At 34.5% G+C, this 19,816-nt stretch overlaps 1 long non-coding RNA gene across 1 annotated transcript; it reads left to right on the top strand.

The window, feature by feature from the left end:
* The first annotated feature begins 415 nt into the window (after positions 1 to 415).
* LOC141480947 (uncharacterized) lies at positions 416 to 3,022 on the top strand. Its single transcript, XR_012464657.1, has 3 exons — positions 416 to 851; positions 946 to 1,109; positions 1,423 to 3,022. It is a non-coding gene; the product is annotated as an uncharacterized lncRNA (long non-coding RNA).
* The last annotated feature ends 16,794 nt before the right edge of the window (positions 3,023 to 19,816 follow it).

Below are 19,816 nucleotides of genomic sequence, written 5' to 3' on the forward strand. Positions count from 1 at the left end.
GATATGCAGTTCTCGAAGCGACGGAACAAAAGCTCTTTGTTTGGTTTTGAAATATGTCATCACTTATTTTCCTATAAATATCTCCTGCTAGGCGAAATGATAAGTTAGTTGTATCAGTGATACTAGTGACAACAAATGCAACGATTTTATCTGAAAGTAAGTTAAAAAAAAATCTGTTTTTCCGTTAACCAGCTGTCGCACCCCTACGAACGACAACCCTCAGAAGTCGAAACTTGTGCGAGCTAAGGATTAACGAGGTCTTACCTGTTAACGTGTGATTCCTAACACGTTCACTTCATGAATTTTTATTGCAAGATTTTTTATACGTTTTTGACTTTTTCACAAAAGAATTTATTCAAATTTAATTTAATTCAAAGGTTATTATACTTGAGTGCTTTTTTATACATACTTTTTGAGGATTAACGTTTTTTTCAATTATTTTGTAATACAAAACGGTTCAGAGGTATTTACGTATTCCTCAAGCCAACCCTGGACTACTATTTTTATCCTACAAACATCAGAAGATAAGAAATGAGAATTACTGATATTTCTCAATCTTCAATAATGAATAAAAGATAAGAACCAAAAATTGCTGACATCCATTTCTCTCGAATACTATCTCTTACAGTAATTATTGTATCGTACAATTTGTTTTGATGTTAGATGGCAGCCTCAGAACCAGAAAACGTGATTATGAATTTTACTCGAGAATCATCCAAGCTGAATAAGAGTTTTTCTCGTATTTTATCTATTTGCCTTTGACATTGCCATATCTTGTCTATATACACATTCATTATGTAGTAAACAGAAGCTCATTTTGTGAGCAGCTTTCTAGTTGGATAAGACGCATAGTAAGTTACGAATAACTTTCATTCATGTTGTCGTTTATTGAGAGAGTGTTCGTATAACTTGAAACATTGTTTTTTTATTTTTGGTTTCTCGCAGGTGGATATCCTGAAATTCAAGTTCAGTCGTGAAGAGAAAATCAAATAACAAAATAGCAGATTCACCTGTAGAGACGCCGCAGAGGATATTGACAGCCAACATCGTGAGAAGCATTTAGAAAATACGCTGTCGTGTTGTTTCATTTGAAATTGTACGAAATTAAGGTTAGTACTGCTTTTTTTCTCTGTTCAATATATGTATAGAGTTTGTGGTTGTATACTTTATTTTTTGTTCGACTAAAAAATTTTTTCATTCATAGATATGATCCGCATTAAGAAGTGTTTTCAATATTTTTTATGTGTTTAGTACTTGCAAAATATGTGTTTTGAATTCGTTGTTTTGAATGACAGTTGATTTTTTCAATTATAACTGTAGCTTGCTCATTTTTCACAATCACTCCATGAAAAACATTACCCCCACTATTGAATTTTATTTTTCTTTGGTGTATGTTTGTATTGAAGATTGCATTTATTTCAGAACACTACATCAACGTGTGCAGTATAACTTCAGAATCATCTCAACAACTACATCCAAAATCGTCTTAGCAATCTTTTCCACAACGAGTTTCAGATCACAGCAGCTTCCAACAGTTTCCACAGAACGAAATTCAATTCTCTGCAGCTTCCAGAATATACTCATCACACTAAAAATTTCATTTGTGAACAAAATATCGGTGAGTCATGTCAATAAATAAAATCCAAATGATCGATTTTCCAAAAACCAAGTCGGTAATTGATAATTACATTTTAGTCATTAGAGACAATTATTCAGAGTATATTGCCAAACAAGCTATACAATTTATCAATAAACATATAAGAAAATGTGTTTCAGCTATGAAAAAAATTAGATTTTTGGTTGGGGAAAAAAAGAAAATAATTACAAATTTGGGGAATTGAAACGCTTCAAAGTGATTATCAAAATGTTGAATAATAAACATATAGGCTCGGGTTTGAAACGACGAAGCACCAGGGTAAAGTGGCAAATTGTTAAAACAATAGTTTCAATCATAGAGTAACAACGGGGTTAATCATCAATTCAACTCATAAAGATCCTAAAAAGTTTCTAGGCGATACTTTTTCATTATTCATGCCTGAGATTTCCGAAATTTTAAAACAAATGTCATATCTCAAAGTTAATTTCACATTATCAGGGGATTTTATTAAAAAGTCGAATGATGGGGAAATTGTTGATCGTAAATATTTCAGTACACCAAATGAAGTTAACGATTCAGGTACGGACTTGACTGCTTGGTACAATGAAAACGCTGTGGATGTTATATTGAATTAATTTGAAGAACAATTGTCGGGGTGGGCTTTGAATAAAATTCTTTTGTTGGGAGTAGCAATTAATGAATATGTCATTGGTAACGGTTCTTCTTTCATTCCACTGCCGCAAGAATTCGCAAGAAAGCAGGCATGCATTAATGTAGGAAACGATGACGAAATGTGCTTCTTTTGGAGTGTTATTAGCGCCTTGTATCCTGTAGCAGTACATTATAATAGAGTGTCAAAATATCCACACTATTCTACAGTTTTGAATACTATAGAGCTGAATACTTCAATGGACTTATATCAAATTTCCAAATTTTGAAAACCTAACGATATTTTTGTTAATATTTACACTTTGGAATTGAATCAAGTGAAGGAAAAATCATTTTATGCAGTAGTACCTGCCAGACTCACGACAACAAAACGAGACAGACATGTTAATTTGCTATTAATTCAAGACAAATATTTTCCAAAATTGAACGAATATGAGGCTCCACCCATTAATGACGATGACGAGACTGAAATTGAATTCCATTATTGTTGAATCAAAGACATCTCCCGATTCTTAGGTAACCAACTGAACAAAAAAAAAGACAGAAAATTCATTTGTGATAGATGCCTCAATTATTTTTCAAGTAAACAAAAATTAAATGATCATACTGTTTTGTGCGAAAAAGTGAATGATTGTAAAATTTCCTTTCCTATATACGAGTATGTGAAATTTCGAAATTATTATAAACAAAAATGTTCGTTTATAATTTTTGCTAATTTCGAGTCTCTGTTGGAAAAATGTAACGGAAACATATCTAAGCAAAATTTGTTGAATCCAAAATTAGGAACATTGAGCTGATGACAGTGCGTTTGAATAATATCGGTGCTGCAATGACTTATCATATTTGCGAAAATCCGTTCGCCCCCAAAGATGTTATCGTGTACGATCACGATCACTATACGGGGGCGTTCCGCGGTTTTGCGCATCAAGCCCCCTGTAATGACAATTTTCGAAATTTATTCGTGGTACTCATTACTTTTCATAATCTTTCAGGATACGACAGTCACTTCATTATCAGAGATATTGCAAAAAAAGGCTGTGTGAGCATACTTCCCTCAAATAAAGAGAAATACATTTCCTTTACACACAAGGATGCTGAAACTGAAATTAAATTTCGATTTATAGATTCTTTTCGATTCATAGATTCTTTTCGATTCATGGGAACATCGTTGGATGAATTAGTATCCAAATTGGATCAAAATGATTTGGAAATAAAAAAAAAGAATTTATTCATTTAGATGATGAAAAATTCGCTCTTCTCACCAGGAAGGGAGTATTTCCATATGAATATATAGATAGCATGGAAAAATTGAACATCACCGAGTTACCATCACGAGAGGAATTCGAAATTATAAATTTGGTTTCGTATGCGGACTCATTTTTGAAAACAGATATTTTATTACTGGCAGACGTTTTTGAAAATTTTCGTCAAAAAAGCATAGCAACCCATAAGGGTTGGATCCCGCATGGTATTATACTATGCCTGGGTACACGTGGGATGCCATGTTGAAGTATACGAAATGTAAATCACAAATTTTAAAAGACATTGACATGATTATGTTTGTAGAAAAGGGGATAAGGGGCGAAATATTGGTTTGTTCGAATAGATATTCTGAAGCAAATAATAAATATATGGAAGCATAAAATCCCGAGAAACCTTCAAAATATCTTTTATATTCAGACGTCAATAATTTATATGGGTGGACAATGTCAGAATTTTTACCTTACGACGGTTTTCAGTGGGTGGAAAATTTTGATAAAGATTCAACTGAAATTCCTGACAATGCTTCAGAAGGCTACATATTGGAACTTGATTTGGAATATCCTGAGAGATTACATGATTCACATAAAGATTTTCCGTTTTGTCCAGAGCATCAAGCACCACCAAATTTCAAACAGAAAAAATTAATGGGTACCCTGTATAATAAAGACAAATATATTTTGCATTATCGCAACTTGAAACAAGCGTTGAAAAACGGTTTTTTTCTAACCAAAATTCATCGGGTTGTGAAATTCAAACAATCTGCATGGCTGCGTCGCTACATCGAGTTGAATACTCTTCTTAGGGCTGCAGCCACCAGTTCTTTTGGCAAAAATCTATATAAACTAATGGTAAATGCCATTTTTGGGAAAACGATGGAAAACATTCCGTTACACACGATTATGACATCCATTATAAAAGTGGCAAACGAAACACAAATGCTGATGATGGTCTTTCACGTGTTGAAATAAATGCTATTGAGAACGAATCCATCTGCAATCCAGGCGACATCGATGAAGAAATTGAAAATTATATACGGGATGCTTTATTAGGAATAGACCCGAATGAAATTCCACCGCCAATCGAGAACAATACTAATAGTGAACCCTTAGACGAGAGACCCAACAACGAAGAAATACAAGAGATCCCCGAAAACTCCGTTGAGCAGGAGGTTACCACTGACGAAACGGTCCATTCAAATGCAGAGAATCCTGTTCTTGAAATACCGTATACTGAAAGTGTCACAAATTCATATAATAATCAAATAATAATAAGAAAGATCGATTCTAAAGCTTTCTATATGATAAAAAGCAAACATTTCATTTCAAAATCTCGATTGACATTAAACTTCACCAAAAACCTCGAGAAAGAAATTATTGACACCTTCAAAAATTATATTGACCCGAAAAAATTATTCTGTATTTATGTCAAAGAATCAATCGAACATCTTATTCCAACGCTTGTAAGAACACTTCAAAATACATTTAAAAATCATTCCTATCATTTGGTTATTTCAAAGAAATTCGTCAAAGACCTAACAAACTCAGATGAGATAAAAAGAAATTTGAAATACCACCATGAGAGTAAATCTTGTCACCGCGGCATAAACGAAACATTTCAATCATTAAGAAATAAATATTAATGGCCGATTATGAAAACGGATATCATCCGGTATATAAATGCTTGTGATATCTGCCAACAAGCCAAATATGATAGACACCCTCCGAAAATGAAATACTCCATCACTCTCACACCCACTAAACCCTTCGAAATGATACATATTGATATATTTCAGATTCTACAGACGAAATTTCTAACAATCTTCGATTCCTTCTCTAAGTACGGACAAGCATACATCTCAAATAGCGTCAACACCGTGAACGTAATAGAAGAACTATACCTTTTCATCACTCATTTTGGCGTACCATGTTCCATTACTTGTGATAGTGGAACCGAATTCAAATCAGAAGTCTTTATGGAATTTTGCAAACTTCACAAAATTCAACTTCATGTTACTACCCCACGCAATTCGAACAGTAATAGCCCTGTTGAAAGATTTCACCTATCTCTTCTTGAAAATACTCGCGTCCTGAAACTACAACATCCCAACACACCCATAAAACAACTAATCCAACTAGCGATTATAGGGTGCAATTCGTCAATCCATTCCTTGACAAAATACTCCCCTTACGATGTAGTCTTGGGTAATACAAAATCACTAGACCCTTTTGACTTAACGGACGAACACATAATCAATAACTTCATAAATGACAGGAAAAGTAGGTTGGTTACACCCTACGAGAACATCCAGAAACGTTGTCAAAATAATAAAGAACGTGTCATCGATAAAAGAAACGAGACTCGCGAAGACCCTGTAGAGTTCACAGAAAATCAAGATATATTTGTGCAAAATCGCGAAGCCGCTCGTAACAAAGCTAAACCTAGACACATTAAAAAACGAGTTTCGAAAGACCTAGGACTCAAAATTAAAACAACAACAGCAGCAATAATTCATAAATCAAAAATAAGAAAACCACCTATTCACTCTCGACGTTCTTTACAGGATGACAGAACGGACAACACCGATCCTAATAGTATCCCTTCGACTTCTCGTGATGACCCAGGTAATAAACAGCCAAGAAATTGTAATCCAAGAACTCGACACTCCACTATTACCATTAGAACTCGGAAAATCAAGAATCATTCAAACAAAACATACATTTTTACATTATATTGAAACCCCTCTCTTAGAAATGCAACTCAGAAATATTGAATTTTTCTACGAGAGACTAATAATATCGATCAATAATAAAACTGAATTGGAAAAGAACCAGATCATTCTGAAAGATTCATTTAATCAAGCTAAATATTTCCTTACCACTACAAAAACTGAATTGAGAAATATAATTTCAAGTAATCGCAAAAAACGCGGACTAATTATTGGTCTAGGCATATCAAGTAAATGGCTTTTCGAAACGTTAGACCATGATGACGAAATTAAATACGATTCACAAATTGAAACATTATTTGAAAATCAAAATTCTCTCAATCATCAAATTAAACTACAGACTTCTTTTGATCAAAAACTGATAAAAAACTACAATGAAACCATAACTGAACTTCACAATAATCGAATCCTATTGAGAGATGAACTTAACCAACTAAGAGAAGAGCTCAATAACCGAACTAATAATCTATATTCTTATTTTGCATCCTTGGGGGCATTTAGCCAAATAATAGAAAATTGCCAAAGTTTGATAACATTTCTTGACAATTTAGAAAATGCAATCATGTTTGCCAACTTAGGTTATCTCTATCCTTCAGTAATTCCACTTAACGATTTAGTAAGTGCTATCGAACACATGGCCAATATCTATGGCCATAAAAAGATCTTCAAAACTCAAAATGCATACCTTTATCACCAGCTGGCAGGAACTCAAGTAAAAATTGAGAAATACAAAATTATTTTTGCAATACATATACTAATTTGCCTAGAAGACGACTTCCGAACCTATAATCTTATTAGTTTACCATACCAAAATACAATCATCACCCCCTATAAACCTTTCCTCATACTCGGTACCGAATATCACCAGCTTGAAGATAAACCATGCCCTCAAATAGATGGTGTGTTCCTGTGCCAACATCATGACGAAACTATAATCGACACCTGTATTATTGCTCCGATGAAAGACAAAAAACCCAATTGCCTGACGAATGAAGCCATTCTGAATCACCCCATAATAGAAGAAATCAATGACCGATTTCTCCTAATCCTGCCATCCAGTGAATCCGTTATTGCCCAAGCGGATTGCGAGAAAAGAAGTGTACACAGAATCGAAACAAATACTCTTCTGAAAATTCCAGAAGGCTGCAGTGATGTTGTGAAAAACTTCACCTATAGAAACGAAGAAGAAACTATTTTGGGAAACCCACTTATTCTTCCCAAACTGAGATGGAATATAGCTTCCAAATCTAATGATGACCAACACGAAAATAAGCCATTGATACTGAAGTCAATCAATTTCCAATCCATACGAGAACTTCAAACAGAAGCCAAGCTACTCCAAACGCCATACCTTAACCAATTAATACACCCAGCAATTTGGAATATACCCGGTGTAGCTATATGTGTTCTACTTCTTACCGGATTCGCCATACTTTGGTTTTGGATGAAAAAGAAGAATGGCCATCGCAATACCAACCGACAGAAGGACCCTAAAGAAAACAACCCTTTATCCGTATTGTTTTCTACTGAGGAGGGAGGAGTTATGTGAAGAGATTTTACAGAATATCCAAGGAAATGTAGTGCTTGCAGATTCCCACCCCGGATCCAGAAACGATTATCATCATAACTTTTTACTCATTCTTTTTGCAGATCTCGATGTGAGAAGTTCTCTAGAAATTTTATATTGTAATTTTGAGTAAAATAAATGAGTTTTTTATCGACCTTTTTTGGGTAATTGTTACCTTCCACAATCTGCCTCGGAAACGTAAAAGATTGTGGAATGTAACATTTACCCAAAAAAGGTCGATAAAAAACTGATTTTTTCCTCCACAAAAATGACTTTCGTTGAATAAAATAAATTGTTTTTAAAAACGGTTTTCGACTTCAAAGTAACTTAACTCGCTCTTTGCAGGGTTACGTTCCAAAATGTACACCTACAAAGTGCAGGGTGGAAAAGTTATCAAAAAATTAAAGGGAATTCGATATAATGTAGTCAGAAATAAAATTATATCGATTGTCTCAGAAATTTTAAAGAAAAAATATGTGAGCAGTTCACTATCGGATCATACGCTCACAACGTTTTCAGTATCAAGCAGGTGAAAATAGGCTTGAGTCCACACGACGATAAACGAAAATTAATCCCCCAATTTACCTTGGGGACCCTATAGCTTGAAATGAGTTTATCATTTGGATTTTATTTCTATTGATGGAATTAATTAATAATCATTGATAAATTTTGTCCTTGTTTGAATATGACTGATAGGTGTGTGTTACTCTGAGAATTTTCAACAGCGGTAGGGGACCACCAACTTTTCAAGAATTGACTGTAAACAGAAATATGTTTGAGTATTTCAGTTTTTGTATACTATTTATTATTGTACATGTACACGTTGATATAATTTGAATGAAATATATTGAAATTTTATAGTCATTCCATCAAATAACTTTTTGAAGCTGAATTTTTTTTCACCTTATACATTGAATGAAACAAATGTTACAACATTTTCTCATTTATTATATAAATCATACACTATTTTTTGTTTATAATAAAATAAATATTCACGTAAAGCCTTAGCATACAGACTATCTAAAGCTGAGGCTTGACAAAAACCTTCTATGATTTCTTCCAAAGTTAAATTAGTTTTATTTTCACGTAACCATGATTTTATTATATTGGAAACACCTCGATAATAATCGCGAAAGTTCAAAGCATCTAGCATACCGATACGGTCAGAGAGCACACCTAGGTGAGTATTCAGGATCTCGTTTACATCTCGTTGAAACAGCTCCATGTTCGTGGTGTCCTTGGAAATGGAAACTTGTTTGGTATTACTTTCGATGTACTGTGTGACGTAAATGTAATCCCCGCAACGTGTTGTAAGTGGATCATATTCGTCTAAACATTCATCAATTTGTGATTCAAAGAAATTTTCCTCTATTTGTTGCAGGATGTCAATGAGAGTCGCCCATTTATAACTTGTTAATTTGATGGAACGAATAGAGAACTGCTACTTCAAAATTATGCATGGGCTGAAGTCTCTGCATGGACTTAAGCCACATCGAATTTCATAAGATGACATGGGGAATGCCATCAAGAGCAATTGATGTTCGTTTCGAGCAGCCATTTCGTATTGCTCCAACTATTGCATTTAGAGTTCCATTGTAATCTTCACCATCACTATCGAACATTACTTCAACTTCACTACCGTAACCATTATCGAGAGACATTTTCAAACTGTATATCCATCTGTGTTTGCATGCGCTCTTATAGCTTCAGATCACGTGGTCCATTTCAGATATTGTGCGTTTGTTGAGCAAACAATTATTTCTTCACAAAAGGCCCTCCCAATGCATTGTCAGTGTGCTTGTTTTCCATAAGATTCTATACAAAATCGGCATTTTCGATTCAGCTGTTGTGTTTTATATCTAAACCCAGCCATTTCACGTACATTTTTTATTTTTCTTCATCAAGACTTTTTCCACGAGTTATATATCAGGATTTGCAGTTTTTTGTAATTCTTTCCCATAAAAAGCATCCCTAATAGGTGCACCCTGCATATCTTCTAGCATGAAGGTGGCGGGGTTGGTAATATTGACATTGATGATTTTGAATAATTCCATAGTCCAATTGGGCGTATAGCTTTTTTTAAAAACGTGTTTTGTCTTACTGATTCGTAGAACATCACCGACTTTGAATTTTCTCGGTCCAGCTATTTTCAGATGGGTGTATGTTGATTTGAGAATTTGTTTTTCGCTAGTTTTGGTGATTTTCGAAGGTTGTCTTCGAGTGTCGCGTATCATTGTAGGATTGTGATTTCAGGAAAGACAATCAACCATTTGTAGGTGCCATTCAGACTGAAATATTTGAAAAGTCTTTCTTTCAACGTCCTAATGATACGTTCAGCCATAGAAGCCTTAGTGATGCTGTACGTATTGTAGTGATTTATTCCATGTTTTTTCATCAAAGTTTGAAACTTATTGTTGTGAAATTCTTCACCTTGATCATTTTGTAAATTTTTTGGACAACGTTTCGTATGTTTCTAAATATCTGCAAACGTTTTCGTAATTTCCTCTGCCGTTTTTGATTTCAGTGGTCGAGTGCACACAAATTTCGAAAAACAATCTACGACGACTAGAATCAGTTAAAATTTCGATTTTGGTGAGCGAACGATCTCATCTCAGCCAAGTCCATCTGTCATAAGTCATCTATTCCTTTGATAACTGTAGGGAGTCGAGGATAATTTTTTCTAATTGGTTTATGTAGTTCATTGACAAGTTGAATCTTGTCTTTGGAAGTCATGACGACTGATGGTGAAGGTGTGTGAACCCCGCTCTTTTATTATGGTTATGCTTGAACTTCATTTTGTATCTTTTTGATTTCCTTGATAGTAGATTGTACCTTAGAATTTATTTCGGTAATTTGTTTGGAGATTTCACCTTGAAATTTGGTTAGTTTTTCATTTACTTGGATCATTTTTTTTTCGTGTTTCTTGGGTAGTTGATATATAAATGAAGCAAGTTCATTATCGGTTCCATCCACATACTTTGCATTAGCAACATCGTAATCAGTGGTGGGGCTCTTCACATGACACAATTTCACATCACCACAATGAATATTACCATCAGAGGTATAATGCAACAAACATCCTCCAGAGGGCGGTGGCAATTTTCGCTTTCTGTTGCTGTCGCTACGTGCAAACTTATCGATAACCATTTTGTAAATAATAATGTATTGGGGAACGTAGTGTATCTTATAGAATTATTTTTGCCTCTTTGAGTTCATTCAAAATGGCAATGATTTCATTGTTGTGTGAAGTATTTCCTGCATCTCGAGAGGCTAGCAATAATTTCAGACGTTCGCATATCTCGTTGGGATCGTCCCAATAAATGTATTCAATGGGTTTCGTATTGAATGTCATTGCAAGAGGTGACGTAGACATGATGTCATTGCAGTAGTACTAGTAAGAGGTGTTTTAGGTTGAAAAAATCCAGTACCAGTTTTACGACGATTTCCTGCTGTGGGAAACAACGGTTTGATTATGTTAGTGTACTTGTTTGTATCTCTGTGTGCCTTTTAGATGCCCAGCCGAATTCTTGTGGGAGCTCGATAAATTCAAAATCTTTTTGTATACATTCAAATCCTTAGTGTTATAATTTTCAGGCATGTCGAGAAATGACAGTTCATATATACTGGGTGTTCCTTTCCAGTGATACCCAGCCAATTTTATATATCCGCTACGCTTGTCAAAATCGTTTCCTTTTGACCTAGGAACCATTTTGAAGATACACCATCATATATGGGACCGTATACTTTGTCGATTTCCTTGTCATTTCTCCAATGTTTTTTAATGTACGGTTGAGACATTATCGGATATTGATCGATATATTCTTCTAAAACTTGTTCATTTATGCCTGACGCAACATTGTCATCTTGTTCGTCTTCTGCATACCCACTAAAGACGTTTTCATCATCATCGTCATCCTCATCTGTACCTGCAACATGTACGAGGGATTGGAATGGAGTCGTTTTAGGCTCTTCCACTGTCTCTGGTTTGACTTCGGTTTTTGCCTCAGTTTTCAATGGGGTAGTAGCTGAATGTGTTGCTGTTTCATTCGCTATTTTCCTCAATGGAATAGACAGAGGTTTAAAAAATCTTTGCAATGACTCATCTTCTTCGGATTTGCCCAATTTCAGAGCCAAATATTTTTTTCGAAAGATGCGTGCAATTTCGTTGATTTTATTCTTTCGAATAACTTCAACTTCTTTGCTCAACGGTTTCATGATGGTGAATGATACTACATCACACACTGTGTTTTCTTATATATTTGTCGAATCCTTGACGATAACGTCCACCATTCTTATCGAAATCTTTCATTATTACAACGGTTCCATATCGATGTTGCCAACATTCGGCACACATTCTCTTGAATTCATCGAAAGACATGTCGGGAGAGAAGTGTTCATCGAATACATGTTTCAAATTCATTTCATCCTGTTTGAAAAGTGCAATTGTCTCGTATCAATTGTTTGGGGATTTTTGAATATGTCTGACAAAGATAGGCGGCGTCAATGTACTTATGCCTACATACAGAATGATATTCACGAATTTTCTGTTGGCCATCGCATGCGTCATCATCGAAAATGAATATGGAATTTGATTTGGCTTCGTGAGGGCTTATGATATCATCATTTTCCCTGGACGGATAATATCCCAACCCCTTGACTTCACTGAAAATTTCTTGAACCAGTTTATATTTAGTTCAATACAATGATTTTGAATATACGTAGATATTTTCAAGTTTGGCGTCATTCGGGTGGAATAGCAATGTTAAGATAGCGTTTGTCTTTCCACAACCACTCGGCCCACAAATTATTGTACGAAACGAATTGGGTAATAATATACCATGCTTCGTGTGAAATACTAATTGTTTCTAATAAGGGCATCATTGACAACTCTCTATGTCACTTCCTTGATGTACTTTATTTATTAATAATGGATAACAATAGTGATTGTATACAATAGGTGCACACCATCGTGATGGGTGATTGACAACTGGATTCGCTGCCGTGTTGCCGCTTCTACTGAATACATGACATGCCCCTTTTCATAAAAAATAAAAAAAAAATGAAAGCAAAATTCTAATTATCCCATAAATGTATGTCTATGAAATTTATAAATGAAATTAGATAATAAATGGATGAATATCCATATACACACATGAATTTATATCTACACATATCACAATTAAAAGTTGTTGAAGCAGTCTTATCAAATATGATGAAAAAATCGGTAGTTTCATGTGTGGAAAAAAAAAAGAAAAGGAAAAAAAAAATTCACAAAATTAATCTATCAGGAGCTCTAACTATTCGGCCACTTCTAGTTGTGATTTCACTTTGATTAGTGAACTCAGTTTTATGGATGCCAATTTCACATTTCGGTTCGGAAACTTCTTCATTATTTATGATAATTTGTTGGGGATTTTCAGTAGGAGATGTCGATTTTCGTAATGGTCTAAGGTGTTGCCTATTTCGACGATAATGAGCATTATCAACTTCAACATTATAATCATTGGGGCCCGTTTTATTCAAAATAGTTCCCTGTTTCCATTTCCGACATTTTTCTTGAACTAATACTGGCTGATTGTAATGAAAATCGTTGAGTTTTTTGGTGCCAACATCATAGTAAGTCTTTTGGCTTTCTTGAAGACACTTTAGTTTCTCTCTTATACCCTGAATTGAATATTTTGGAGCAAGAACTTGTTGGCTTACTGGCAATGTTGTTCTTAGTTTACGTCCCATGAGAAGATCACAAGGGGCAGGTAAATGTTGTTTTGGCGTGATATTATAATTGAGAATCGCCAAGAATGGATCCCCTCCATCTTGAATGGTTTTAGTAAGTAAGCTCTTGACAGTTTGGATGGCTCTTTCAACCATTCCGTTAGATTTTGGGTAGTATGGACTAGATGTTGACAATACGATGTCATATTTTCTACCAAATTGTTGAAATTCATATGACGTGAAAGGAGGTCCACAGTCTGAAAAAATTTCTTGAGGTAGTCCGTTTGCTGAGAATATATTTTTCAAAGTAGAAATCACAGTTTCTCCTGTCTTATTAGTTATTCTATGTACAACAGTGAATTTGCTGAAGTAATCTACGGCGACAAGAAAATCTTGGGAACCAATAGATTTAAAATCTATGCCAATTTTTTGCCATGGGAGGCTAGGAATATCGTGTGGCGTTAAAGGTTCTCTAGGGTTAGACTTTATATATGATTGACATAATGGACAAGAAAGAACAAGCTTTTCAATATCTCTAGACCAGCCAGGGTAGTAAATGGCCTCCTCCGCTCGTTTTTTACAGGCAACTACACCCTGATGAGATTGATGCATCAAGTTCAAAAACTCTTGTCTGAGGCTACGTGGAATGATAATCCGCTTTTTATAAAAAAGCACATCTTTGTGTGAAAAAATATCATCTTTGATATCCCAGTACTTTTTTATTTCACACTGAACATTCGCTTTGTGTTTTGGCCACCCGTTCAAGACATAATATTTAACTTTTTGGAGTTCAGGATCATCATTTATTGCTTCTTGTAATCTTTTTTGATTCTCTGGTCTGGTTACTATTACAGAAAATACCTTCAAATTTGTTTCTAGATAGTCTGTATTTATAGTTTCTTCGGTTGGGTCACGACTCAATGTATCAGGAATTAGCATATTTTTTCCTTGAACAAACGTAAGTGTGAATCTGTATTGCAGTAGTTTCATAGCAAGTCTTTGAATTCGCGGTGTCATGTCATCGAAAGGTTTTTTTAGAAGTCCTAGTAGTGGTCTATGATCGCTTTCAATTTTAAATCCACTCAAGCCAAATAAATAGTATCTGAATCGCTCACAACCAAAAACAATGGCCAAGAGCTCTTTTTCGATATGATTGTATCGTTGCTGAGATGGAGTCAACGAAATACTTGCGAACTCGATAGGCTGATTATCTTGACTAATGAAAGCACCGAGACCGTATGGTCCAGCATCAACGGAAAGTACTACATCTTTCGAAGGATCAAAATAGGATAACGTTGTTGCATTAGAAATCAATTGTTTTAAACGAATGAAACATTTTTGTTCGTTCAAAGTCCAGACCCACTCATTTTTGTCACTCAAGAGTTTTCTTAATGTATTTGTTTCATTAGAGAGATTAGGAATAAATTTTGAAAGGTATACTATCATTCCTAAGAAACGTTGCAAATCCTTTTTGCACTTTGGCGGATTCATCTCACGGATAGCACGGGTTTTATTATCATCAGGGGATATTCCCTTGTCACTGATGATGTGTCCTAAAAACTGTATTTTTCTGACGCAGAACTGTGATTTTTCACGATTAAGCGTAAGTCCACTACTTTGGATTTTCTGTAATACAGTTTTAAGGTTAAGATTGTGTTCCTCAAGTGTACGACCATATACCAAAATGTTGTCAAAATATGCTACGTGTCCTGGAATGCCATCTAAAATTTCATAGATACATCTTTGAAAAATTTCTGGAGCTGAAGATATTCCATATGGAAGTCTGAGGTATCGATATTTACCAAAACAGGTAGTAATTTTACACAGAAATGTGCTTTCTAAAGTTAATGGCAACTGAAGAAAGGCTGATGAAGCATCTAAAAGACTGAAATATTTGGCACCAACTAATTGGGAAAATAACACGTCCTGTGTGGGAATTTCAAAAATTTCCCGTTTGATGTACTGATTAAGTTTTCTTGGGTCCATGCAAATTCTAATATCGCCATTGGGTTTTGGAACAACAACAATTGGATGTACCCAGTCAGTTGGCTCAGTGACAGGTGAAATAATATTTTGAGCTACCATTTCGTCCAATTTTAGCTTAACTTTCTCTTTCAAAGCCAAAGGAATTTTTCTAGGGGCGCTAATATGTGGTATGGCATTTTCTGACAAAACTATATCATAATGTTTTTTAACTTTCCCTATACCCGAAAATACTGTACTGTATGAACTCAATAATATTTCAACATTTTCATTATTAGTTATGGAGGACATAATATGGGATTTTTCTGGAAGAATTCCAAAAAGTTGACAGGCAGAAAGTCCCAAAATTGAACTTTGAATTTTAGAATTCAATACATGGAATGAAATTTTTCCAATTTTTTCACCATATTGACAATCAAGATAAATTTGTCCTAATACATCAATTTTGTGTCCTGAATAAGAGGACAGAGTTGAAGGGTCTGAAAGTTTTTCTAACGGTATGTTCAAAGCACAAAAGTCATTTTTATTGAGGGTATTAACCATACTACCACTATCCATTTTAACTTTAGTTTTGACACCGCATACTGAAATATTTTCAAACCATTCAATTGCATTAATGTCTGAGCTCCTAATAGTCCAAATAATAGAGTCATTACTACATTCACGATAGTTTACATCATTTTGCTCAAGAATTTCATCACATTCACCCTCTACAATTTCATAAACTCGGTTTTTATTACGAGGGCAATACTTGCGATAGTGTCCTTTTTGAGTGCAAAAATTGCAGAAACGGTTTGCCGCCAAGCACTTACCCTGTTCATGTTGTTGGCCACAACATCTACAAGTTATACTACCTCTATTCTTAATAGTCTGACTGCTACCGGCTTCTTCACATGAACCCCTATATCGGCCTTGGCTGCCTGGACGTCTCTGATAACCCCTTTCTTGACTATATCTATGAGAGGACACTGCACTGTCACCTCTACTGTTATTCCAATCACGCCTTTTTATTTCACTCACCGTATCTTTCGATATTTCCTTTTGAGTGGCGACACTCGCTTCCATGGATCTACAAATATTAATCGCTTCCGCTAGCTTAAGGTCAGGGCTTTGAAGAAGTTTTTCTTGGATACGTGGATCTTTTACACCCAATACAATCCGATCACGAATTAGAACATCTTTTTCTTTGAAGTCGCATGTAGATGCTAGTTGCTTTAGGGCTGTGATAAACTGGTCAATCGTTTCACACGAAAGTTGTTCCCGTTTGAAAAACTTGAAATGTTCGTAAACAAGGTTTTTTGTCGGATTGAAATGAGCTTCAAATTTTAATAAAATAGTGGCCAATTTTTCTCTTTCTTCATCCTCTTCGTACTCGAAAGTATTATAGATTTTTATAGCTTCGTCTCCAAGTAAATTTAACAGGATAGCTATTTTAACAGGATCTGCTTTGGAGGTTTTTTCCACTCGCAATTAGGTAAAGATCAAATTTTTGTTTCCAAAGTTTCCAGTTTCCACTGAGATCACCACTAAAACTGAATTCTTCCGGAGCTCTGGTTTGATCACCTATTGTGTTAAAACTTTTATAGTTTTGTTTTAGGAATTTACTAAAATCCCCTTTTATTATCAACTGCCGACTTCAACGGATAAATTTGGCAACATCTATTGTTCAACAACAATTGACCTAATAATTTCCAAACCTGGCAGCACAAACACAAAAACAAGTGATTTAGAGCACTTTACCGCTGTCACCATGTGAAATAATAATTGTTTCTAATAAGGGCATCATTGACAACTCTCTATATCACTTCCTTGATGTACTTTATTTATTAATAATGGATAATAATAGTGATTGTATACAATAGGTGCACACCATCGTGATGGGTGATTGACAACTGGATTCGCTGCCGTGTTGCCGCTTCTACTGAATACATGACACTTCCCAATTACACTACTATTGTTGGCTTCATTCAAAATGTCTAAATTTTCAATAGGTAATGTCTTGTCTTGTTGAACGACTTCCATGATGTGATGTTGGACAATGAGTGCGCTCCGGTTATAAATAAAAACATCACAGTCATCACCCAATCATTCTCAATGTTGACTTACTCCGGTGCAGGTGTCGTCAATTCGATTATCAATAAGATTCCGTTCGAATTACATCTACCTGGTTATCAGTTTTGCGGACCAGGCACCAAATTGAGAAAGAGATTGGAACGCGGTGACACCCATGGACGTAGACAAATAAATGGACTCGGCAAACCAATACCTTCAACACAGAAAGTTTTGAAGCCGCTCGGTTCGGCGGCGAGCGGGTTACGGGGAAGGAGGAATCTTACGATAGACTGTGACATACCCTCCAACGACAGTGGCGCACGCAATAAATTCAATATGGGCAATGTAAACGAAAATATGCAAAATGTTATATACTAATGAGAACTTCAGAGATCTATTCATCAATTATTGTTAGAGATTAGAGATATTTCCGATATCATTTACAGGAAAACTTCATTGTATTCGAAATAAATATAATTACTCGAAAAAGTAGGTTCTTTTAAAAAACTGTTGAAAATTGATTATTTGAAAAAAGAGGAAAAAGGAACAATGTTTTGAATTGAGTATTTTCATCTATTCTAGTTCTATCATATTGAAGGTACAAAATGACAATCACAAAACGGTATTTCTTTATAATTTTAGGAGTAGATGGGTTACTAAAGTAATTAGTAAGAAGATAATATTCACCTTTTGATTGAATTTACAATTTGACTGTCTAATTTTCTTTAACCCACCATTATTTTGTCGTAGCAGAGTTTCTCTCTCTAACAACGAAAATCATCAAAAGTGTCATTGCCTCTCTTTGAAATCAAAACTCATTGTTAGATTTTACATCAACTATTATTTTTGTGCTATCACCAGATATATTTTGCAACTATATCAACTTCATAAGGCTTTCGCAAAAGCTTGAATTCGGCTTCCTGCACGAAGAGGAAGTCTTTGTTTGCATGTCAGATGGCATCTTTTTCTTGTTCTGAGGTAGGATTGTAAATTAAACAACTCGAGTTTAAAGAATAACTGTAATGAAACAAATGAAAAAATACAAAATAAACGAAAATAACAACAATAAAAAAAATTATTACAATTTTAAAAGGAACCAAATATAAATATATCCATGAATCCATACCGAATAATATTATATGAAAAATAGTGTCGGTTCACAATTGAAACTAGTCAATTAAAAATCAAGCTTTTACAATTATATAGTATTATATAATCGTATTGAAACAACTACCCAATAATTTTGATAAATAACCCACTCGATAATATGAATGGAAATATTTTTCAGAAATAGTTGTTTGAAATTAGAAACTTCGAAGAAGATGAAAACCCAAACACCAAACTGGAATCTCGCACTCTACATACGTTTCGTTAACCAAGTTAGCGCTAACTTGGTTAGTGAAACGGGCGTCGAGTGCGAGTGATTCCAGTTTGGTGTTTGGTTTTTCATCTCCGAAGTTTCTAAGAGTTTTATTGATTTCGAAACAAAACAGTTTTTGTCAATATAAGTACTCCTAACTCGTTTTGTTGATGAATCCAATTTAGAGGATGTTTCATGATGAATTCCAATGTTGAAATATTTATTTGAAATCAGTTTCAATAGCTGCAATGAATGACCACCAATGGCATCTTCATCATACAAGTGATCACCAAAATAATCATATATTTTTGGTGGCATGTTTTTCAGAGTATTATTCACCAAAACATTCATTAGGTTTTTTATTCTATTACTGAATATGTTGTTATAGTCTATTTCAAAAGAGTGTAGAGTAATAAATCATGAAGTGTCATAAAATTTGCCTGAATTTCGTTGTCGTCCATGGGCGTAGGCAAATCTTAGGATTATTAAACTTAATAATTAAAGTAAATTAAAAATTACAGACATAGATAATAATAAAAGGCCATTTTTGGGAAGTAATTTGGTCTAAAACTAAGTACCTACATGTATTTAGGTAAGTAAAATTTCTTAAAAAAAGATTAAGATTAATTTTAGTGGTTCTTGTAAACTTATTTAATATGCAATTTGGGTTCATATACTTGAGCATGATTTCTCAAAAAAGGGTTAACACTTAGTTCCGAGGTGCCATGTCATTATAATAATCCCTTTTTGACCCTGCCCACCAATCATGCAATACCTATTAAACCCAGGTAATTAAGAAAAAGGGTTTAAATATATTGTAATGGTGTCTTAAACATTCGAGTTATAATAGTAATTGTTACTACACCAATTAAACGTACAGTGATATTG

Source organism: Leptinotarsa decemlineata, unplaced genomic scaffold (genome assembly GCF_025532065.1).
Source record: "Leptinotarsa decemlineata unplaced genomic scaffold, Ldec_3_MD MMD2_tig00000035_RagTag_RagTag, whole genome shotgun sequence".
Classification (NCBI taxonomy): Eukaryota; Metazoa; Arthropoda; class Insecta; order Coleoptera; family Chrysomelidae; genus Leptinotarsa; species Leptinotarsa decemlineata.